General features: G+C 42.8%; 1 protein-coding gene and 1 long non-coding RNA gene across 3 annotated transcripts in view; both read left to right on the top strand.

The window, feature by feature from the left end:
• Positions 1 to 25,384, top strand: part of rtn1a (reticulon 1a) — a 274,924-nt gene that overhangs the window by 217,647 nt on the left and 31,893 nt on the right. The gene's annotated exons all lie outside the window — the stretch shown is intronic.
• On the top strand, positions 1,212 to 24,798 carry LOC139263405 (uncharacterized). Its single transcript, XR_011593139.1, has 3 exons — positions 1,212 to 1,335; positions 11,613 to 11,676; positions 22,767 to 24,798. It is a non-coding gene; the product is annotated as an uncharacterized lncRNA (long non-coding RNA).

Genomic DNA, 25,384 nt, shown 5'->3' with positions numbered 1-25,384 from the left:
CAGCTGAACCAGGATCTAACATGCAAGAAGCATATTACATCTTCAAATGTGACTGGTTCACGTTACTAATTTTAGAACATGGATCAGTAAGTTGGGCCAGGATTCCTTCCAAGGTTCTGCTTTGTCCACTGATCTCTAAAGGAGGGTTATGATTTAAGTTTTAGACAGAACCTATGCCCTGTCGGTTGGGTCCCAGGTTTAACAGTTTTATTCTTTCTATTTTCTTTGCCTAAGTCTTTCAAAATTACTTATCTCGCTTTCTTTAGGTTTTTAGCGCTTTGAACCCATCCTCCTAGAAAGTGCCCATAGAGGTTATTAGCAGCCGGATAACGGCACTTTTAACATGATCAGTCGGAGCTGCATGAGACCGAAGGAGATAAACTTGCCTTCTGACTTGCTTTTCCCCCACCTCCTTGTGAAAAATTGGCTCAGTGCCTCCCACTGACCACAAACTGAATTCTAGAATGTGTTCTATGAGAAATTGTAGGTGGCTTTTATTCTTTACTTTGGAGAGATTGAGTTCGAAACCCTGAGAAGATATAAGTTGTAACATGTTGGTAACATGCAGTTATTTTTTTAAAAAAAACCTTATTCTCCCCATTCCTACTCCCAATTCATTTTGAGATTAAAGCTGAAGTTCCCACTGACAGTTTATTTTTGGCGTAGAAGTAGGAACTAAAGGAGCCTTTCCTGGAACTCCCTACCTAACTGCATCTACACCGCACGCACTGCAGTGGTTCAGGAAGGCGGCCTACCACCACCATGTCAAGGGCAGCTTTGAGGCAATAAATGCCAGTCTTGCTGGCGACATCCACATCCCAAGAATGAATTAAGTAAATTAAGTCTTCATAGCACCATTCATAATAAAGATGTTCAGGTTTTGCAGTGAAGGTTCATTTATCAAATGGGCAGCCTGTGTATTTGTATTGTTAACTGCCACCTGATTTACGGCCAGTTACATGCCCAGAACATCGGCACAGATAGTGGTGTCAGTACTAAACTAAGTTGTACTAAAACTAGCTTCTTGTGAAAACTTAAAAGGGCCGATTATAATTTCCAGCGGAAAAGAGGCAGGAAGCAACCGCAATCCCACGCAGCAGACTCCGCCGGAGGCCCGGCCGATTTGAATGCCACTAGTCAGCTGGTCACCCGTTTCGGGCTGAAAGCAGTGGGGGGAGGAGGGAGCGGCAATAAACATCAGTTGGCTTTCAGCAGCGGGGCGAGGCGGTTGTTGCGAGGGTCTTGCTGCTGGGTGGGGAATGAGCCCGGGGTATCCGAGGCCCAGAATTTACATGTGGGGTCAGAAGGAGCACTCCTCCTGCTCGCCTCACTAAAGTAAGTTTTTTTTTAAATTACTTTAGACGCACTCTCGGGCTTCCAAACAGCTTTACGTAGCTGAAGGCCACTTCGGGGGCAGGTCAAAATATGTTTGGAGTCCGATATACATCATGGGATCCTGGTTTGCATTTATTAGGCAGGTCCTTGCCGCAGTCTGCCGCCAGAAACAACAGCCTTTAAATGGGAAATCAGTGGGAACCGAGCGGGAAGTAGAGCAGCTCCATTTTATCTGCTCCCGATCAATTGGGAAGAGTTAAAATCTCCCCTAAACCAAACCCACTCTGTGGGAAAGTGACGGGATCCAATCGGCCTCCAGTTTTACACCCCGCCGATTTACTTTCCATTGCAGTCGATAGAAAGTAAACTCAGGTAGAATGTAAAACGGGCCGCCAGTCAAATCCCGTCAGCTTCCCACAGGGTGGGTTAAGTTAAAGTTATCCCCTAACAATGACCTGCTCACCAAGCATTTTTAAAATATTTCTTGTACGTTTGAGGTACTGTAGCTTTAAAGTAGACATGAAGTTCTTCATTATCTTTTTAAAATTAGATTCTTCCATGAAAGAAAGACTTGCATTTATATAGTGCCTTTCACGCGAGGAAACGTTACAAGGACACCCTCAAAGCCTCCCTGATAAAGTGCAACATCCCCACTGACACCTGGAAGTTCCTGGCCATAGACCACCCTAAGTGGCGGAAGTGCATCCGGGAGGGCGCTGAGCTCCTCGAGTATTGTCGCCGAGAGCATGCAGAAATCAAGCGCAGGCAGCAGAAGGAGCGTGCGGCAAACCAGGTTCCCTGCCCACCCTTTCCCTCAATGACTATCTGTCCCACCTGTGACACAAACTGTGGTTCTTGTATTGGACTGTACAGCCACCTAAGAACTCATGCTAAGAGTGGAAACAAGTCTTCCTCGATTCTGAGGGACTGCCTATGATGATGATGACATCCCAAAGCGCTTTACAGCCAATTAAATACTTTTTTGAAGTGTAGTCACTGTTGTAATGAAGGAAAATAATGCGACAATAGGAACTCTACTGGTTTGAGTAGTGAAGTACCTGAATTTGTGGAGAGGTCCAGTGAATGTACTAGTTTTCACTGATTGGTCAGAAATGATGGGGGGATATTTCCTCTCTGCTGTTTGTACTAAAATGATCAACATTATTTATACATGTTTACTACTAATCAATCTTGTATAGCTGCAAGTTTACATGTTGTAGCTGTGTTTTGTTATTTTAATGTCCTCTTAAAGAAGCGTTTCCCTGCTCCCCTCCCCCCACCCTGTCTTGAGCACGGGTTAAGTAGACTTGACTGGTTCAGGTGATCGGTTATGGGCCCAAATTGCCTCCAGTGCAGGAATGCCCCTTTGGGCATGCATCCAAAATTGGGGGTGGACTGCTGCAGATCTGGGAGAAAGTGGACTGCTGCTCCATGCCTAGATCTGGAACGGCTTTAATGGCCACCAGCAGCCAGAAGGTCTGCAGGCCCAGTGATCATCGCTGCTGAAAAGGAAGCAGTTATCAATTTGTTGAGGAGACTGCTGGCAGCCTCTTCTCACATCCTGCAATCTGTGGAGTCTAAGTGCAACCCCCATGGCTCACTTTCAGAGTGTGCTGCAACCTTTGGGCTGCCCCCAGAGACAGGAAATTTGAGGCATTCTGAGAGGTGGGAGAATGCTCTGGGAATACCCTGCAAGCATGACTGTAGCGCAAAGGGGGATTGGAACCAGCGTAATGGGTTTCTACCCTTTTTCCTCTGTTTTGCACCTGGAAAATAGGTATACCCTAGGCACAAAGCAAATTTAAACGTCTCATTTTGTGGCTGTTTATTCTTCGATGACACAATGCATTAAATCATTTGTTGGTTAAAGGATTGAATTTTTTTTTAATGCTAGTCACTACCTTATTAGTCCATGCTAATGTACAGTACTGAAATGAAAGTAAATTGAATTTCTGGGATGCCTCCTGCATTGAATAGAAATTTTATATTCAAGGAGGGAAAAAATTTGACCTTGGTTTTTTTTTCTAATAGTACATCTGTAAAATTATTCCATGATTAACCTGGATATTAACTTTTGTAGGCAATGTTTTTGTGCAGAAACCTGGGCACATTCGAAGTGCACAAAAATATTCTTGATTGTCTTTTTAGATTCATGATTTGGGGGAATATTTTTAATGACCGAACAAGTGGTACAATAAAGATTGGAAGTAGGGAGATAAATTATGTCAAAAATGTCAAGGAGCTGAAGTAGACATACATGCTTCAGCCATTTAATAGCCTCGGGATCAGCACTGTGGAGTTTGGAAAGTCCTCCTGGTGGAGCAGCCTGAAATAAGCAGCTATTCACTAGATGTGCTGCTTCCTCAACTCCATTGCAGTTACACAGAGAACTGTTCCTGAGCCCCTGGGAAGGTAATTTGCTGCACACCATACCACCCCAAATATACAACTGTTGAACTGCTCCAAAAGCATCTGGGTTGTCTAGTTTCGGTCTGCAGTTTACTGTTTTGGTTTCTCCGAAGGCTAATTACAGGGTGCCTGACGAGAATGTACCCGTGTAATTTGGACTAATGAGTGTGCCTAAAATTGATTGGTGCCCACTCGGTCACCAGAAATGAGAAGGGGCAAGAACTCTGCCGGCTGCCCAGGCTGTTGGCCACATCCAAAAACCCAGAGATGGGATCATTTTAATATTCGGAGTGAATATTGACACCACTGTCAGCCAACGAGCATGACTTGGGAGTCTCCGAACTCGTGAGTGAAAGTGCAGCAAACAAGAGTCAGGATTATTTCGCCAGCAAAATGCAGTGAGTGCAGGATAGTTACATAATACCAATTATATGCAGAAAATCAATGCCATTTATTTACAGCAATGCGGTCTCCAGGCGTGATTGACAGGGGAATAACCCAATCATTTTCATTCTGGACGGGACTTGTGGTGTCACTATCTCAGAATCGCAGAATAGTTGCAGCACAGAAGGAGGCCATTCAGTCTGTTGAGTCTGTGCCAGCTCTCCACAAGAGCACTTCAGCTAGTCCCACTCCCCCGCCCTTTCCCCGTAGTCCTGCAATTTTTTTCCCTTCAGGTACTTATCCAATTCCCTTTTGAAAGCCACGATTGAATCTGTCTCCACCGCCCTTTCAGGCAGTGTATTCCAGATGATAACCATACAGAGATGCCTGAAAATCAGAGCCGCACCTTACCATTCCAATGGGGGTAGGCCCTTAATGGGTCAAAGCTCTCGGAAAACAAATGTTGCTTGGCAACAATGAATTGGAGGCTCTGCAGTCTGAAGGTGTTCGATCCCTCTGGGATAGATTACCATCATTACGTCTTCAGGGTATTTATAACCAGAGATTCAGCTCCTTTTAGCAAGCATGGGATCTGCTGGGTCATCATCTGGCATTGCCAGAATAGCCTGTTGCATCTCCAGACATACCCAGGTGATAGATGTGACCACCCCTACCTCTGGATTTGGATTTTGGGTGTAGTTTATATAGGGCAGAATTCCAGCTTGCCTTATGGGTGGAATGCCTGATTTCAGCCAAACTCAGGAAGTTTGGACCCTAAAATATCTTCAGTAAATATTTTGCTTTGGCTAGTAATGAGCTTTAAATAACCATTGCTATATATAGTGTAAATATAATTTTTTTTTAAAGGACAAATCTGCAATTCAGCAGGTTTAAAAAAAACTTCTCAAAATGATCTGGTAAGTTGCTAAATGTAGAAACCAGCAGTGCGTCCTTCTGAATTACAGTGCTCACTAGATTGAATGTAGTGCAGGTTTATAGATGTGATGGAAAAATGACACCTCACCTCGCTGGTTGAGCAGAACATTGTAGATTATATTTATTTGCGTTTTTTCTCCTCTCAAAATTAGAGCAGTTTTTCTTTCTGTTTGGCACCTATCTCGTAAACAAGTTCAGCAGCCATTTTGTAAAAAGAATCCTTTGCTGTGTACCATTGTTACTGTTGAAAGGTTCTCTAACGTGGGAGGGTATTGATGTTATGGTGCTACAGGCATTTGTGAAGCTCTTAGTTTAAATTCATGGAGTTTTCTGTCTTTTGTGGCAAGCAGCCTTTATTTCCAAGAGCCTGGTTTAACAAATTTTGCCCTCTGATGCATAGGATTATTTGAGTACTGTGTATCATATCTGCTGCACTAAGATCTGACTGTTGTAAGGAAGGAACATTTGGTGAATTAAAAATTCCCTTTTGCACATTTCGTACAGCATTTCTGATTATCTGACTGTCGTACAGGTTAGTAGATTCCACAGACAACAGATGGCTGAATGCATACTTACAATGGATAATTAGGTAGTATACACATATTTTAATTTGGTTTCATTTGATGAGCTCCCAGCATCCAGATGAGCAATACAATTAGAAAGTAATGGTTAAATATATGTTCCTTTGTTCAGATCTGGATTTCAGCAAAGTTTAAATAAAATACCTTATCAACACTTTTAATGTAGAACTTGTTTGTAACTGTTTAAAATTCGGGCGAGACATCAGATGGAGTACAATTGTCTATAATCCTCTATCATATTTGTATAGCAATTAGTCCAAGCTATTAGCAAACACCTTGTTTGATGGGGGTGGGAATGGTAACAGGGAGAACAAACACCAGTGTTTCTTTGTAGACATGTTATGAAAAAGAGGCTTAAAGATGCCTAAGGACAGCTACAGTATCTAACTTTAGGAAAATCTATTGTTCAGATCAGACTTGTTACTGTAGTTCTCTTATTCTTTGCCTGAAGTGAAAATGTTGCCATCATCATAACTTTAAAGGAGATGAAGTAAACTGATGCATTTTTTCTGTATGTATATATTTTGCTTTTTTCCCCTCCATGTCATCAATTCTAATTATTTTAAGCTAAATGAATTAGCTTTCACAATACCATGAATCATTTCCTTCCTGAGGGAGCAGGAAGGCAACTTCCTCCTGGACCTCTGCCAATGTCATTCATTCCACTGGTCACTGAGAGGTGCAAAGAATGGCCTGAAATGAATTCTATTTGGAGAAAATGTATACTCTCGTGCAGCATGTCAGTAATGGCAGGGACAATACTAGAAAATTGCATTATGAATGTTGTTTGCTTCATTTTGGTTGCACTACCTTAGTTGATGGCACTAATTGGTTGTGGGTTCAGGTCCTACTCCAGGACTGAGCTTATATTCTAGGCAGTACTGAGAGCGTGCTGCACTGCAGGAGATATACTCCTTTGGGTGAGTTGTTAAACCAAGTTCTGTCCACCTGTTCTACTGGTACAGGTACACATTCAAAGTTTTCCTGGTACCCTGGCTGACACTGCTTCCTCAACCAGTGCCACTAAATCAGATCAACTGCTGCTTTTGAAATCTTACTACCTACAAAATGGCTGCCCTTTGGTCTTTAAAGCATGTTTTTTATAGTCTCTTGAACACTCTTAGTTCAACTTAACTCTATTTATTTGGGAGATCTCAGACAGCCATGTGGATCTATGCTGCAGTTCAAAATAATTTATTGTATTTGAAATTGCTTTGAGCTGTTTCTGAGATATGAAATGATTGAGTTGCTATGTAAATATTTTCTTTAATATAGAAATGGAATAGTTAATTGCCATTATAATCTCAAATTCTTACATTAACAAAGAAAAATTGTGCTTGACATGAGTGTTGGCAGTGCTGGGGAATGGAACACTTGTACCACTTTGACTCAACATCAAACACGCTGGTTAAATGCATAGTATGGCATTACTGGGTTGAGTGTGGCCAAGCTTAATTCACATAAAACGCTTATAGCTGGCAGCTATAGGAGACTCTCATCCCTTGAATCCGGGTTTCTCGGTCCTGCAAGTAAGATGATACAATGCTGTTCACCACTGTCCCACCCAACACCCTGCCATTCAACTGGTTATTCAAACTATCCCTGAGCTGATCCTTTAATCGTAAATATATGAGAGATGCTTGCAAGTACTGGAAATGCTCTCTGGTAATTTTAAGCCGAATGATTCCTCGGTTAAGTTAAATATTTATGTGGCAACAGTAGTTAAACAGTTCAGTTTTTATGAAATATTAATTGTGGTGTAGCAGATGGCATTTCTTTCCCAGATGGACCTCAGCCCTCCAAGAAGGTGCAATTAAAATATCTTGGCTCTTAAGAAGATGAAGGTGAAGAAGAATTATGAAAAATAATGTCTAAAATAAAAATATCTGAATCGACTCTTCCAGAAACCATTTACTTGATACTTAATGTTAAACTTTCTGTAAGGCGGTTCCTGGATCTAAAAATATTTATCCATAGAATCTTAAAGCACAGAAGGAGACCACTGTGTCTGTGCCGACTCTTTGAAAGAGCTATCTAATTAGTCCCAATTCCCTGCTCTCCCCATAGGCCTGTAAATTTTTCCTTAAATCTAAGAATGGATTGTTTTGGAGGGTGGCTTTAAAGATGTATGCTATGCTAACTGTTTGAATAACTACTAGAATCTAAATATCAAAGACAAACTGGATAAAGATGCAAGTTACAATGTACAGGTTCATTTTCAATATCTTGAGGTAATGTTCACAAATTTCAAGTAAGCAACATAAGTGTTGCATGTGCAAGCACCATAGATTTGTATAAAGGAATAATGGCCACAATAATACGTCCCACCCCTTTCCCCTTCTCTTCCCCAGCTGCGACAGGCGAAGCATATCAGAAGTGCACTTTAGACAAGGCCACCATATGTTTAAATTTGTTGGGCCAAGCCATTAGCAGGGCCTGGTTCCAGCCCCAGTGCACTGGCAAATAGGGGAAGGGGAAGGGGACACAGCCACAGCTGAAGTCCAAAGAGGAATGGGAACCCCCTTGGATGTGCTGAGAGTAAATTGAGGCAAGAGGATCAAGAATACCCTCAAGCATCTCATTTCCATGGGTATGTTGGTTATATGCTTATTGCAAGAACGGACACAGTTCTCAAGTGCATCCATTTGTGGAAGACTTCGAAATACATAGGCAACATCAAGATCATGGAGGCCTGCTGTAATGGATTTCCGCCCCTTTCTCCTTTCCATAGCACCTACGAAATGAATATTCCCCAGGTACTACAGCGGAGAATATTGGGGCCACTGTATTGAAGAATAGTAGGATTTAGGTTGACAACTGAGATTTCTCTCAAAATGAATTCCCTTTCAAGGTGGCAAGAAGTGACTACCCTTTTGTGTAATAAGAGTTGGTAACATTGTAGAAGGGAGCGTCAAATCATTAGAGTCAACAGGGAAAGCTCTTTGGGTTGAATTTGAGAATGTTGTTGCTTGCTGCTTTACTGGGTGGCAGTGTAACATGTGAGACCTTACAAGTGGAAGAAAACATAAATAAAATGGAGCATAAAATAAACATGCATTGTGCCTACTTGACTCTCACAGCTGAAGTTCGTTTCAGTTCAACAAATGCCAAGGATAGAATGAGAACTGTACCTTTTATAACATGACCTTACCTGATAAGGCAAGCATATATCGTCAGATATTTATAAACAAGTCAACCCTATGAAATATGTGTAAAGAAAGCTGCTTGCCAGGCATGTATGCTGACGACACCCAGCTTTACCTTACCACCACCTCTCTCGACCCCTCTACTGTATCTAAATTGTCAGATTGCTTGTCCAACATCCTGTACTGGATGAGCAGAAATTTACCCCAAATAAATTTTGGGAAAACCAAAGCCATTGACTCCGTTCCCTGCCACAAACTCCGTTCCCCGCCACAAACTCCGTTCCCTACCACCAACTACATCACTCTCCCTGGCAACTGACTGAGGCTGAACCAAACTGTTTGCAATCTTGGTGTCATATTTAACTCTGAGATGAGCTTCCGACCACCTATCCGTGCCATCACTAAGGCCACCTATTTCCACCTCCAGAGCATCGCCCGATTCACTCCTTGCCTCAGGTCATCTGCTGCTGAATCCCTCATCCATGCCTTTGTTACCTCTAGACTTGATTAATCCAACGCACTCCTGGCCGGCCTCCCACATTCTACCCTACGAAAACTTGAGGTCATCCAAAACTCAACTGCCCATGTCCTAACCTGCACCAAGTCCCATTCACGCATCACCCCTGCCCTCACTGAACTACATTGGCTCCTGGTTAAGCAATGTCTTGATTTTTAAAATTCTCATAAGAACATAAGAATTAGGAGCAGGAATAGGCCATTCGGCCCCTCAATCATGGCTGATCTTCTACCTCATCGCCACTTTTCTGCATTATCCCCATATCCCTTGATTCCCTTAATATACAAAAATGTATTTATCTCTATCTTGAATATACTCAAAGACAGCCTCCACAGCCCTCTGGGGTAGAGAATTCCAAAGATTCGCCACCCTTTGAGTGAAGAAGTTTCCCCTCATCTCCATCCTAAATGGCCGACCCCTTATTCTGAGACTGTGACCCCTGGTTCTAGACTCTTCAGTCAGAGGAAACACCTTCTCTGCATCTACCCTGTCAAGCCCTGTAAGAATTTTGTATGTTTCAATGAGATCACATCTCCTTCTTCTAAACTTATCCTTGTTTTCAAATCCCTTCAGGGCCTCGACCCTCCCTATCTCTGTAATCTCCTCCAGCTCCACAACCCTCCGAGACGTCTGCGCGCCTCTAATTATGGTTTCATGAGAAGCCCTAATTTTAATCGCTCCACCATTGGTGGTCGTGCCTTCAGCTGGCAAGGCCCTAATCTCTGGAATTCCTTCTCTAAACTTCTCCGCCTCTAGCTCTTTTTCCTCCTTAAAACCTTCCTCTTTGACCAAGCTTTTGGTCATCTGCTGTAATATCTCCTTATGAGGCTCAATGTCAAATTTTGTTTTGTTTTATAACACTCCTGTGAAGCGCATTGGGACGTTTTAATATGTTAAAGGCACTATACAAGTTGTTGTAGTGATCTACAGTATCATCCACTAGTCCAGGTCTCTTGGCAATTGCTAGATTTGGGGAAAAACTTAGAGTATTACTATCTTTAATGAAGGGATTTTGAGCAGTCATTATTGGAAATATTGGCAGATTGTACAATCGGAACAAAAGACCTCTCCACTAAATCAGTATTGTATCCAGAAAAATCACAGCCTCAACACCAAGTCCAGCAAATCATCTGTCCTACTTCCCTAATGCGATGGATATTCCAATATAGGATTTCTTTGAGGATGGCTTGTGAGCTTTGATTAAAAGCACAAACTTTGCTAAATATACAGATTGGTTAGGCATCTTTGATTTATTTACTAAGTTAATTTGGGTGTTGATTGTTTAGAACTGAACCAAACATGGTTGCTGGAAGGTTTGTTTCTATGCTTGGTGCTGAAATGATCCGGTCGGTGCCTTTATGGTTGTATTTTCACACAGTCTTGCGAGTTAATTAAGATTTAAGTATTGTGCCTTGTGACCAGGAAACAGACAATGTTTCACTTGTCATATATCTCTAAGAATAGCTGTAGATATTGTAAAAATTACATTTTCAAGTACTTACTTTCTTTAAAGCATTTTTCTCCTGAAAAATAAAAACTCAGGAATAATTGTTAAAAGAAAATAAATACCACTATGAAATGTGTGTCGGCAAACATTGTTTACCTAGATGTCAAACTGAAAAAAATCCATATCCAAATATCTTGCTGCATGAATGACACTCCATTTGCTGTGTATTTTAAGCAGCTTCAGTAAGAAGAGTTACAGTATTTTATCACACAATCTGGCAGGGAACAATTCATTACAACTGCATTCAGGCACATTCATTCTCACCTTTGTTTCTGGGCAATAAATAAATGAAATGATAGATTTTTGTAGCTGTGTTCAGAATGTCCCTTAAAATGCATTTCACCTACCAGTGGATAATCTCATTTCATTTTGTTTTAGTTTAGTACATACAGAAGGTTCAATATTAAAGTGGTAAAGTTGGGATAGACCAAAGGATGCCCTTTCTGCAGTGACAAAAAAGTAAATCCTTTTGAAATGATAATTTAATATTTGATAATAATGCAATATCATATTTAACAACTGGAATAGACAGTTCAATTTTCTGTTAAATTTAATAGTGCAATCATTTTACAACTGCAGCCGCTGTGGTATTGCATATATTTGACCAAGAGTATGTTACAATATTGTGCAGAATTTTGTCACATTATTTTTCCTTCCTCCATTACCCTGCCAGTTTTCTCTACTCCTTTCCTCCTCCCCCTCCTCTCCTGAAAAGATTGACTTGCTAGGGTACTGTCATGTTCCTGTTAGAATTTCTGTGTGTTGGCTAATCATCATCATGTCCATTTTGTTTAAAGGAGAATAGTTATCCAAGCAACTGCAATGGATTAATTGCTGCCAAAATACACCAGCCAGTATTGGGTATGTTATAAAGCATTAGAAAGAAGGATAGTGGTTAATTGTAATAACTGGTAGATTTTCTTTAGTTATGTTTTGGTCCTTTGAGAGATTTATCAGGACTTGTTACGTATAAGGGTAAAGATATAGCAATGAGTTAAATAAATTTGCATCAGTTATCGCTTCTGAAGGCTCTGCTATGGTCCCAGTTGTTTAGACATAAATCTCTTTAATAGAACTGACTGCTACTGAGCTGTATAAATCTGATAGGACAGTTGGATCCGATTCAGTGTTAAAAGAAATGGAGGATGTTTTATTTGAGCTACTGGCTCACGGATTCAGCGAGTTTAATGCCTGTAGTAGGGAAGCTGTTGGAAAGCATTATGTGAAAAGTGATTTATGATTAAATGGAGAGTACCATCGTTATTAGGGATGCCAAGTATGGGTTTGGAAAACATAGTTCATACCTTGCTGATCTGATGGAGTTCTTTGAGGAGGTGACCAGCACAGTGGATGGTGGTACTCCTGTTGATGTTGTATGCCTTGTTTTCCAGGAAACAATAGGTGGCTATTGGATAAGATTAGATCATATGGAATAATTGGACAGATATGCTGGATAGGTAATTGGTTAAGATTGTTATTAATGGGAGTGAATCTGAATGGGTCCTGGTTGAGTGGAGCTTCATAAGGCTCAATGTTTGGACTGTTGCTGCTTATCGTTTTCATTAATGATTTAGATTAGGACATAAATGGAACCATTCTTAAATTTACATGTGGCACAGATATCTTCAGAGATTAATAATTTAGACAAAATCAATAGGTTGTAGGGTGATCTGAACAAATTAAGGGAATAGGCCTATTTGTGGCAGATGCCCTTTAATATAGGCAACACAGCGTCATTATTCTGGGGTTAGGCTGGTTTATACCATGCAAGAGTGCACATTTAAGGGTAATAGATCAAGAAAGAGATCTTGGAAGTAATTGTTAACTTCTCAATAATAAGGGATAAGTGAGGTGACAAGAGGGAAATAACTAATTTAAATGCTCTTAGTTATGAGGATAGGTTCCAAAAGCTTTAGAGGGGACATGACACAAGTTTTTATTAAATCATATTACTATTTCAATTTGTACATTTTGTGCTTCTGAGGCAGGGACATTTCAACTTCTTTGACTTGGTAACATTTATCCAATTAACCCAGCCTGATTCAATTCAGTTTGTAAGGCTCATAATTCAATTAGATATTCATCCGTAATATATTACGATTATTTTTGTTCTTTCCTTTACGCCGCCCATTAAATTTAATGGTGAGCCTCTGAATTCAAGAGAGTACTCATTAACCTAATTTGCCACTTTAAGGTGGATTCATAAATAATGGTTCTGTGTATTGGATAAAATCTGAAGACAAGATTTTATCCAATAGCATGGCGAAGTAAAGTTCTTAGAATAATTTTCTTTGGATTCATTTGATTACAATAATAATTTTGGCATGCGCAACTTCCCCAGTACAGGTATCTCTTTTATAGCTTCAACTGCCTCTTTCAAAGATTGACAATGTATGTCTTTGCTATGATTCACCCAGTTGTTGAACTAAGGATCAGCTGGAGTAGCGAATATAGATATTGATTCAGATTCTGATTAATCCATTTGGCCGTCTTGTTTTTCAACACATTTTTTTTGAATGCGTGACTGTGGCTCAAACAATGCAGTAACATGTACATCTATTGTTATGCCAGAATTTCTAACCTATTCAGCTGCTCTCCAGACATAGGATGGATATATAGTGGCCAGCAACATTAAACATAGAAATTTACAGTGCAGAAGGAGGCCATTTCAGCCCATTGTGTGTGTCGGCCGACACAGAGCCACACGGCCCTCAGTCAGTGGCTCTGAAGGTTACATTTAAACCTATGAACAATGGCAGACAGGTAAAGAGCATCCGGCCCAACCAATCCGCCCCACACAACTGTGATACCCCAGCTATCGCAACATTTTACACTCCACCCCACCCGGAGCCATGCGATCTCCTGGGAGAGGCAAAAAAATAGGTAAATACCCAGGCCAATTGTGGAAAAAATCTGGAGAAATTCCTCGCCGACCCATCCAGGTGATCGAAACTAGTCCAGGAGACCACTCTGGTCGTACTAGATTCCCTGAAGTATTTACCATCGTATCTGCGCCAGCCAACAAGAGGTTATCCAGTCTAATCCCACTTACCAGCTCCAGGTCATAACCCTGCAGGTTACGACACTTCAAGTGCCCATCCAAACACCTTTTATATGTGGTGAGGGTTTCTGCCTCTACCACCTTTCCAGACAGTGAGTTCCAGATCCCCACACCCCTCTGCATGAAGATCCCCTCAAATCCCCTCTAAACCTTCCACCAACCACCTTAAACCTATGCCCCCTCATAATTGACCCTTCCACCAAGGGAAATAGGTCCTTGCTATCCACTATATCCAGACCCTTCAAAATTTTATACACCTCAATGAGGTCTCCCCTCAGTCTCCTCTGTTTCAAGGAGAAAAGACCCAGCCTATCCAACCTGTCCTCATAGCTAAGATTTTCCATTCCAGGCAGGATCCTCGTAAATCTCCTCTGCATCCTCTTTAGGGCAATCACGTCCTTCCTATATTATGGCGACCAGAACTGCATACAGTATTCCAGCTGTGGCCTAACCAGTGTATTATACAATTTAAGCAAAACCTCCCTGCTCTTGTATTCTATGCCTCGGCCACTAAAGGCAAGCCTTCCATATGCCGCCTTAACCACCTTATTCACCTGGCCTGCTGCTTTCAGGTATCTGTGGACAAGCACTCCAAGGTCCCTTTGTTTATCTACACTTCTAAGTGGCCTACCATTTAATGTGTATACACTTTCCTTATTAGCCCTCCCCAAGTGCATTACCTCACACTTCTCCGAATTAAATTCCATTTGCCACCGTTCTGCCCACCTGACCAGTAGATTGATATCCTCCTGCAGTCCGTGACTTTCCTCTTGATTGTCAACCACACAGCATGTCATCTGCAAACTTTTTAATCATACCCCTATATTCAAATCTAGATCATTGATGTATACCACAAAAAGCAAGGCACCCAGTACTGAGCCCTGTGGAACCCCACTGGAAACATCTTTCCAGTCACAAAAACATCCATCAACTATTACCCTTTGCTTCCTACCTCTAAGCCAATTTTGGATCCAACTTGCCACTTTGCCCTGGATCCCATAGGCTTTTACCTTCATGACCAGTCAGCCATGTGGGACCTTATCAAAGGTTTTGCTAAAGTCTACGTACACTACATCGTACGCACTACCCTCATCGACCCTCCTGGTTACCTCCTTGAAAAATTCAATCAGGTTAGTCCAGCACGATCTTCCCTTAACAAATCCGTGCTGACTATCCCTAATTAATCCTTGTCTTTCCAAATGTAGATTTATCCTGTTCTTCAGGATTTTTTCCAATAATTTTCCCACACTGAGGTTAGACTGAAAGGCCTGTAATTACCTGACCTATCCGTTTCTCCCTTCTTAAACAAGGGTACCACATTCGCAATCCTCCAGTCCTCCGGCTCCATGCCTGAATCCAAAGAGGACTGGAAAATGATGGTCAAGGTCTCTGCTATTTCCTCTTTTGCTTCGCTCAACAGCCTGGGATGCATTTCATCTGGGCCTGGAGACTATCTACTTTCAAAGCTGCTAAACCCCTTAATACCTCCTCTCCCACTATATTTATTTCATCCAGAATTTCACACTCCTCCTCAATGGGAGTATCTGCATTGCCTCTTTCCTTTGTGAAAACAGACGCAAAGTATTCATTAAGAACCTTCCCAAGATCTTTTGCCTCCACACAAAGATTATCCTCATAGTCTCTAATAGGCCGTACCCTTTCTTTAATTATCCTCTTGCTCTTAATATATTTATAGAACATTTTAGGTTTTCCTTGATTTTACTCGCCAAGAATTTTTCATGCTCTCTCTCACCATTCCTAATATCCTTTTTAATTTTACCTCTGAACTTTCTATATTCCTCCAGAGATTCGACAGTATTTAGCCGTCGGTATATGACGAGCTTCCCTTTTTTTCTTTATCCTCCCCTGTAAGTCCCTAGACATTCGAGGACTCTACAATTGTTATTTCCACGATTTTTCTTTATTGGCACATGTTTGGCCTGAGCCCTCCGGATCTCCTCCCGGAATGCCTGCCACTGTTCCGACACTGATTTACCTTCAGGTAGCTGTTTCCAGTCCACTGTGGCCAAATCACTTCTCAACTTAGCAAAGTTAGCTTTTCCCCAATTGAGACTTTTATTCCTGGTCTACATAGAAACACAGAAAATAGGTGCAGGAGTACGCCATTTGGCCCTTCGAGCCTGCACCACCATTCAATAAGATCATGGCTGATCCTTCCCTCAGTACCCCTTTCCTGCTTTCTCTCCATATCTCTTGATCCCCTTAGCCATAAGGGCCATATCTAACTCCCTCTTGAATATATCCAATGAACTGGCATCAACAACTCTCTGTGGCAGGGAATTCCAAGGTTAACAACTCTGAGTGAAGAAGTTTCTCCTCATTTCAGTCCTAAATGGCCTGCCCGTTATCTTAATACTGTGTCCCCTGGTTCTGGACTTCCCCAACATCAGGAACATTCTTCCCGCATCTAACCTGTCCAGTCCCGTCAGAATCTTATATGGTTCTATGAGATCCCCTCTCATCCTTCTAAACTCCAGTGTATAAAGGCCCAGTTGATCCAGTCTCTCCTCATATGTCAGTCCAGCTATCCCTGGAATCATTCTGGTGAACCTTCGCTGCACTCCCTCAATAACAAGAATGTCCTTCCTCAGATTAGGAGCCCAAAACTGAACACAATATTCCAGGTGAGGCCTCACCAAGGCCCTGAACAACTGCAGTAAGACCTCCCTGCTCCGATACTCAAATCCACTTGCTATGAAGGCCAACATACCATTTGCCTTCTTCACCGCCTGCTGTACCTGCATGCTAACTTTCAATGACTGATGAAACATGACACCCAGGTCTTGCTGCACCTCTCCTTTTCCTAACCTGCCGCCATTCAGATAATATTCTGCCTTTGTGTTTTTGCCCCTAAAGTGGATAACCTCACATTTATCCACATTATACTGCATCTTCCATGCATTTGCCCACTCGCCTAACCTGTACAAGTCACCCTGCAGCCTCTTAGCGTCCTCCTCACAGCTCTCACCGCCACCCAGTTTCGTGTCATCTGCAAACTTGGAGATATAATACTCAATTACTTCATCTAAATCATTAATATATATTGTAATATACCTTCCGGATATAAAAAAGGTCAAAGGGTCTAGTAAGGAGGAGGAACTGAGGGAAATCTTTATTAGTCGGGAAATTGTGTTGGGGAAATTGATGGGATTGAAGGCCGATAAATCCCCAGGGCCTGATGGACTGCATCCCAGAGTACTTAAGGAGGTGGCCTTGGAAATAGTGGATGCATTGACAGTCATTTTCCAACATTCCATTGACTCTGGATCAGTTCCCATCGAGTGGAGGGTAGCCAATGTAACCCCACTTTTTAAAAAAGGAGGGAGAGAGAAAACAGGGAATTATAGACCGGTCAGCCTGACCTCAGTAGTGGGTAAAATGATGGAATCAATTATTAAGGATGTCATAGCAGCGCATTTGGAAAGAGGTGACATGATAGGTCCAAGTCAGCATGGATTTTTGAAAGGGAAATCATGCTTGACAAATCTTCTAGAATTTTTTGAGGATGTTTCCAGTAGAGTGGACAAGGGAGAACCAGTTGATGTGGTATATTTGGACTTTCAGAAGGCTTTCGACAAGGTCCCACACAAGAGATTAATGTGCAAAGTTAAAGCACATGGGATTGGGGGTAGTGTGCTGACGTGGATTGAGAACTGGTTGTCAGACAGGAAGCAAAGAGTAGGAGTAAATGGGTACTTTTCAGAATGGCAGGCAGTGACTAGTGGGGTACCGCAAGGTTCTGTGCTGGGGCCCCAGCTGTTTACATTGTACATTAATGATTTAGACGAGGGGATTAAATGTAGTATCTCCAAACTTGCGGATGACACTAAGTTGGGTGGCAGTGTGAGCTGCGAGGAGGATGCTATGAGGCTGCAGAGTGACTTGGATAGGTTAGGTGAGTGGGCAAATGAATGGCAGATGCAGTATAATGTGGATAAATGTGAGGTTATCCACTTTGGTGGTAAAAACAGAGAGACAGACTATTATCTGAATGGTGACAGATTAGGAAAAGGGAAGGTGCAACGAGACCTGGGTGTCATGGTACATCAGTCATTGAAGGTTGGCATGCAGGTGCAGCAGACGGTTAAGAAAGCAAATGGCATGTTGGCCTTCATAGCGAGAGGATTTGAGTACAAGGGCAGGGAGGTGTTGCTACAGTTGTACAGGGCCTTGGTGAGGCCACACCTGGAGTATTGTGTACAGTTTTGGTCTCCTAACTTGAGGAAGGACATTCTTGCTATTGAGGGAGTGCAGCGAGGATTCACCAGACTGATTCCTGGGATGGTGGGACTGACCTATCAAGAAAGACTGGATCAACTGGGCTTGTATTCACTGTAGTTCAGAAGAATGAGAGGGGACCTCATAGAAATGTTTAAAATTCTGACAGGTTTAGACAGGTTAGATGCAGGAAGAATGTTCCCAATGTTGGGGAAGTCCAGAACCAGGGGTCACAGTCTAAGGATAAGGGGTAAGCCATTTAGGACTGAGATGAGGAGAAACTTCTTCACCCAGAGAGTGGTGAACCTGTGGAATTCTCTACCACAGAAAGTAGTTGAGGCCAATTCACTAAATATATTCAAAAGGGAGTTAGATGAAGTCCTTACTACTCGGGGGGATCAAGGGGTATGGCGAGAAAGCAGGAAGGGGCTACTGAAGTTTCATGTTCAGCCATGAACTCATTGAATGGCGGTGCAGGCTAGAAGCGCTGAATGGCCTGCTCCTGCACCTATTTTCTCTGTTACTCACTGCCTGCCATTCTGAAAAGGACCCATTTATCCCGACTCTCTGCTTCCTGTCTGCCAACCAGTTCTCTATCCACGTCAGTACATTACCCCCAGTACCATGTGCTTTGATTTTGCACACCAATCTCTTGTGTGGGATCTTGTCAAAAGCCTTTTGAAAGTCCAAATACACCATATCTACTGGTTCTCCCTTGTCCACTCTACTAGTTAAATCCTCACAAAATTCCAGAAGATTTGTCGAGCATGATTTCCCTTTCATAAATTCATGCTGACTTGGACCAATCCTGTCACTGCTTTCCAAATGCGCTGCTATTTCATCCTTAATGATTGACTCCAACATTTTCCCCACTACTGATGTCAGGCTAACCGGTCTATAATTACCCGTTTTCTCTCTCTCACTCCTTTTTTAAAAAGTGGTGTTACATTAGCAACCCTCCAGTCCATAGGAACTGATTCAAAGTCGATAGACTGTTGGAAAATGATCACCAATGCATCCAGTATTTCTAGGGCCACTTCCTTAAGTACTCTGGGATGTAGACTGTCAGGCCCTGGGGATTTATCGGCCTTTAATCCCATCAATTTCCCTAACACAATTTCCCGCCTAATAAGGATATCCTTCAGTTCCTCCTTCTCACTAGATACTCGGTCCCCTAGTACATCCGGAAGATTACGTGTCTTCCTTTGTGAAGACAGAACCAAAGTATTTGTTCAATTGGTCTGCCATTTCTTTGTTCCCCATTATAAATTCACCCGAATCCGACTGCAAGGGACCTACGTTTGTCTTCACCAATCTTTTTCTCTTCACATATGTATAGAAGCTTTTGCAGTCAGTTTTTATGTTCCCGGCAAGCTTCCTCTCGTACTCTATTTTCCCCCTCTTAATTAAACTCTTTGTCCTCCTCTGCTGAATTCTAAATTTCTCCCAGTCCTCGGGTTTCCTGCTTTTTCTGGCTAATTTATATGCCTCTTCCTTGGATTTAACACTGTCTTTAATTTCCCTTGTTAGCCACAGTTGAGCCACCTTCCCCGTTTTATTTTTACTCCAGACAGAGATGTACGATTGTTGAAATTAATCTATATGATCTTTAAAGGTTTGCCATTGTCTATCTACCGTCAACCCTTTAAGCATCATTTGTCTGTCTAATCTAGCCAATTCGAGCCTCATACTGTCAAAGTTACCTTTCCTTAAGTTCAGGATCCTAATTTCTGAATTAACTTTGTCACTCTCCATCTTAATAAAGAATTCTACCATATTATGGTCACTCTTCCCCAAAGGGCCTCGCACAACAAGATTGCTAATTAGTCCCTTCTCATTACACATCACCCAGTCTAGGATGGCCAGCTCTCTGGTTAGTTCCTCGAAATATTGGTCTAAAAAACCATCCCTAATACACTCCAGGAAATCCTCCTCCACCGTATTGCTACCAGTTAGGTTAGCCCAATCAATATATAGATTAAAGTCGCCCATGATTACTGCTGTACTTTTATTGCACACATCCCTTATTTCTTGTTTGATGCTATCCCCAACCTCACTACTACTATTTGGTGGCCTGTACACAACTCCCACTAGCATTTTCTGCCCTTTGGTATTCCTTAGCTCCACCCATACCAATTCCACATTATCCAAGCTAATGTCCTTCCTTACAATTGCATTCATTTCTTCTTTAACCAGCAATGCCACCCCACCTCCTTTTCCTTTCTGTCTATCCTTCCTAAATGCTGAATACCCCTAGATGTTGAGTTCCCAGCCTTATCACCCTGGAGCCATGTCTTCTTGATGCCAATCACATCGTATCCGTTAACTGCTATCTGCGCAGTTAATTCATCCACCTTGTTCCGAATACTCCTTGCATTGACGCACAGAGCCTTCAGGCTTGTCTTAACACATTTTGCCCCTTTAGAATTTTGCTGTAATGTGGCCCTTTTTGTTTTTTGCCTTGGGTTTCTCTGCCCTCCACTTTTACTATTCTCCTTTCTATCTTTTGCTTCTGACTCCATTTTATTTCCCTCTGTCTCCCTGCATAGGTTCCCATCCCCCTGCCATATTAGTTTAACTCCTCCCCAACAGCACTACCAAACACTGCCCCTAGGACATTGGTTCCGGTCCTGCCCATGTGCAGACCATTCGGTTTGTACTGGTCCCACCTCCCCCAGAACCGGTTCCAATGCCCCAGGAATTAGAATCCCTCCCTTCTGCACCACTGCTCAAGCCACGTATTCATCTGAGCTATCCTGCGATTCCTACTCTGACTAGCAAGTGGCACTGGTAGCAATCCTGAGATCACTACTTTTGAGGTCCTACTTTTAAATTTAACTTCTAGCTCCCTAAATTTGTCTCATAGGACTTCATGTTTTTTTACCTATGTCGTTGGTACCTATATGCACCACGACAACTGGCTGTTCACCCTCCCTTTTTAGAATGTCCTGCACCCGCTCCGAGACATCCTTGACCCTTGCATCAGGGAGGCAACATACCATCCTGGAGTCTCGGTTGTGGCCGCAGAAACGCCTATCTATTCCCCTTGCAATTGAATCCCCTATCACTATAGCTCTCCCACTCTTTTTTTTCTGCCCTCCTGTGCAGTAGAGCCGCCCACGGTGCCATGAACTTGGCTGCTGCTACCTTCCCCTGATGAGTCATCCCCCTCAACAGTACCCAAAACGGTGTATCTGTTTTGCAGGGGGATGACCGCAGGGGACCCCTGCACTACCTTCCTTGTACTGCTCTTTCTGTTGGTCTTCCATTCCCTATCTGGCTGTGTAACCTTTACCTGCGGTAAGACCAACTCGCTAAACGTGCTATTCACGTCATTCTCAGCATCGTGCATGCTCCAGAGTGAATCCACCCGCAGCTCCAGTTCCACAATGCGGTCTGTCAGGAGCTGGAGGCGGATACACTTCCCGCACACATAGTCATCAGGGACACCGGAAGCGTCCCTGAGTTCCCACATAGTACAGGAGGAGCATAACACATGTCCGAGCTCGCCTGCCATGACTTAACCCTTAGATAAACTTAAATTGGCAACAACAATGCTAAAAGTTACTTACTGAAAGAGAAAAGAAAAAATAAAAACTACTCACCAATCACTTACCCCCTTGGCTGTGACGTCACCTTTCGATTTCTTTCTACTTTTTTTTGCCTTCTCGCCCAGCTGCACCGGCTGGCCTCTGCGACGACCCCGGACTTGCGCTGCTCCGAGCTCCCGCCTCCTCGACTGACTGCTCGAACTGTTCGACTCCTGCTGGCTTTTATAGGCCTCTCCGACGACCCCGGACTCGTGCAGCTCCGACCTCCCGCCTCCTCGACTGACTACTCGAACTGTTCGACTCCTGCTGGCTTTTATAGGCTTCTCCATCGTCCCCGAACTTGCGCTACTCCGAGCTCCCGCCTCCTCGACTGACTGTCTATCCTTGTCCTTATCCATAACTACCTTGAATCTGACTGAATTGTGGTCACTGGCATGCAAGTGCTCTCCCACTGATACCCCTTCCACCTGCTCAGCTTCATTCCCAAAAACTAAATCCAGAACCGCCCCCTCCGTGTTGGGCTTGTTACATACTGCATTAAAAAAGTTCTCTTGAATGCATTTTAGTAATTCCACACCCTCTGTACCCTTCACACTATATTTGTCCCAATCAATATTAGGATAGTTGAAATCCCCTACTATTACTACCCTATGGTTTTTGGACTTCACAGAAATTTGCCTATATATTTGCTCTTCTAGCTCCCTCCCACTGTTTGGGGGTCTATAATACACGCCCAGCAGTGTGATCGCCCCTTTTTTAATTTTCAGTTCGACCCATAAGGCATTTGATGATCCCTCTAACATATCATCCCTCCTTAGTGCTGTAATAGTTTCTTTAATCAGTACCATGACCCACCCCCTTTTTAACCCCCTCTCTGTCCTGTCTAAAAATCCTTTAACCAGGAACATTGAGCTGCCAAACTTGTCCCTCTTTTAGCCATGTCTCTGTAATGGCTATAATGTAATACTCCCAAGTGTCTACCTGTGCTCTCAGCTCATCCGCCTTGTTCACTATACTCCTTGCATTGAAGTGTGTACCATTTAGCACAGGAAGATCTCCTTGAATACTACTTACTAACCCTTGTTTCCTCTGTCTTACAGATTCACTTTCTACATCATTGCTTTCCAACTTCTGCTTTACTTCCTTCCCGATATCATTTGTTCTCAGGTTCCCATCCCCCTGCCAAGCCAGTTTAAACTCTCCCCAACAGCACTAGCAAAACTCCCTGCAAGGATATTGGTCCCAGCGCTGTTGAGGTGCAAACCATCTGGTTTGTACAGGTCCCATCTCCCCCAGAAGCGGTCCCAATGCCATAGAAATTTAAAGCCTTCCCTCCTGCACCAACCCTCCAGCCACACGTTCATCCTTTCTATCCTTCTGTTCTTGTACTCATTAGCACGTGGCACCAGTAGTAACCCGGATATTACTATCTTTGAGGTCCTACCCTTGAGTTTTTCTCCTAGCTCCCTAAATTCAGCCTGCAGGACCTCATCACTCTTTTTACCTATGTCATTGGTCCCAATATGGACCACGGCCTGTGGCTGTTCACCCTCTTCTCCCCCCCCCCTCCCCCCCCAGAATGCCCTGCGTTCACTCGGTGACATCCTTGACCCTGGCACCAGGGAGGCACCATACCATCCTGGAGTCACGTCTACGGCCGCAGAAACACCTCTATTCCCCGAACTATTGAATCCCCTACCACTAAAACTCTCTTATTCTTTGTCCCTCCCCGCTGTGCAACTGAGCCACCCATGGTGCCTTGGACTTGGCTCTTGCTGCACTCCCCAGAGGCACCATCGCCCTCACTGGTGCTCAGAAGAAAATATCGGTTGGAAAGTAAGATTTCTCATGGGGGGACTCCTGCACTAGCTGCCTAGCATTCTTCCTCTATCTAGTGTTCACCCACTTCCCCTCTGCCTGCATGCATTTAAGCTGCAGGGTGACCACCTCCTGAAACGTGCTATCCACGTAGCTTTCAGCCTTGCGGATGCACCATAGTGACTCCAGCCACTGCTCAAGCTCCGAAACGCGGAGCTCGAGTAGTTGAAGCTGGAGACACCTCCTGCACACGGTCGTCTAGGCTGTGTGAAGCATCCAGGACTTCCCATATGCCTTAGGACATGCACTCCACAGGACTGAGCTGCCCTGCCATCCCTCTAATTAGACTTATCTGTTATAAAAGAGAAAGAGAGATACTCATCAATAAACCAGCCAATCACTTACCTGCCCGGACGAGGGCTGTGAGCAGGCAGAGATCAGAAACGCAGTTTGGAGCCGAATCCGAAATCAGTGGGGTGTAGGGGAGTAATGCACTCGGCAGCGGGCGGCCCGGAGGCCAGCGAGCAGCGGGAGGCCCGGAGGTCGGCCTGTGACGTCACAGGAAACGGAACTGGAATTCAGCAGGAAACGGAACAAACGAAAGACTGCAAATACTGCAACAACAAAAAAAGTTGCTGCGGCTGATATTATAACCCTAGCAGTATCGAAATTTTTTAAATGTTTTCTCGTGTGAATTAATAAATTAAGATTTTACAAAATTGCTGTAAAATGTTATGAATACAGAATAATATTGTAAAGGAAGTAAAAGCAGAAAATGCTAGAAGATCACAGTAGGTCAGTCAGTAAATGTTAAGAGAAAAGACAAGTTATGCCATTTTGGGTGTAATGTTTAATCAGAACTAAAGACAAAAAGGCATTTTAGAAAGTTTATAAAAACAAAGAAAATGGGGGTGGGGGCAGAGATGGGATACGAGGAGCACATATATCAATCATAGGGAGGAAGTTAATGGTTTAAAATGACCAGGGAACTGCTTAATAGAAAACTGTTGGATAATTTTTGGTGCTTTTAAAGGAATTGTCCAACAAGACCAAAACACAATCCTACACAAGTTGCACTTCTTCCCATTTTTATCTGCAATTCCTTTTGAGTCTTTTTAAAAACTTTCTTTTCCATATTACACCTACAAATGATCATCACCACAGAGCTCAATGATCACTTGGGGTCAAGTAGAGGGGCAAACCTAGTACTGCACTAAATGCTGTTAAGGAAAGGGGGACAGGTGGAGAGTGAAAGCCTGAGATCCCAAGCTGGGCTAGACCACATGCAATGTATCTTATCTTGAACTCTATTTAATCTTCTAGGGGAAAAAAATTCAGCATTCTTCTTCCTTCTCTCATCCCTCTCTTGATTTCTATCTAGCTTATTAATTTCCTCAGGAAATATTCTGCAATATTTCTTCCTTTCATTATTCAAACCAAAATTCCAGAAAACTTGTTTAATGTTGCATTATTCAGTTTTGAACATTTACATTCTACAACGTGACATTTCCAGCAGCTCAGGACCTAAAATGGCAAGTTTAATAACTTGTTTATATCTACATCATTCATGCCTCACAATTTAAAGACCTGAATCACGTGAGGTATTAATGAAGGTTTCTTCATGAAAATAAATTTGTATTTGATTCTGCATAATTTAGAACCATAAATGAACCTCCTTAAATGTTCTTTTAAAGGTAAGGATGTCTACAACTGCACAGTATTCTAAATATGGCCTTAATCAGTAAGTTATATTGGGTTAAATCACTTAATTTGCCTTTCCAAATGCCCTTGAGATCCTCCTCGTTACCCTTGTTGATAACAATGTCACGTAGATTGGATATTATCAATGCATAATCAATAATGACACAATTATTATTCCTTTTCTACATTTCCTTTTGAC

This window comes from Pristiophorus japonicus, chromosome 4 (genome assembly GCF_044704955.1).
Source record: "Pristiophorus japonicus isolate sPriJap1 chromosome 4, sPriJap1.hap1, whole genome shotgun sequence".
Lineage (NCBI taxonomy): Eukaryota > Metazoa > Chordata > Chondrichthyes > Pristiophoridae > Pristiophorus > Pristiophorus japonicus.
This window is presented reverse-complemented; position numbering and strand designations above follow the sequence as displayed.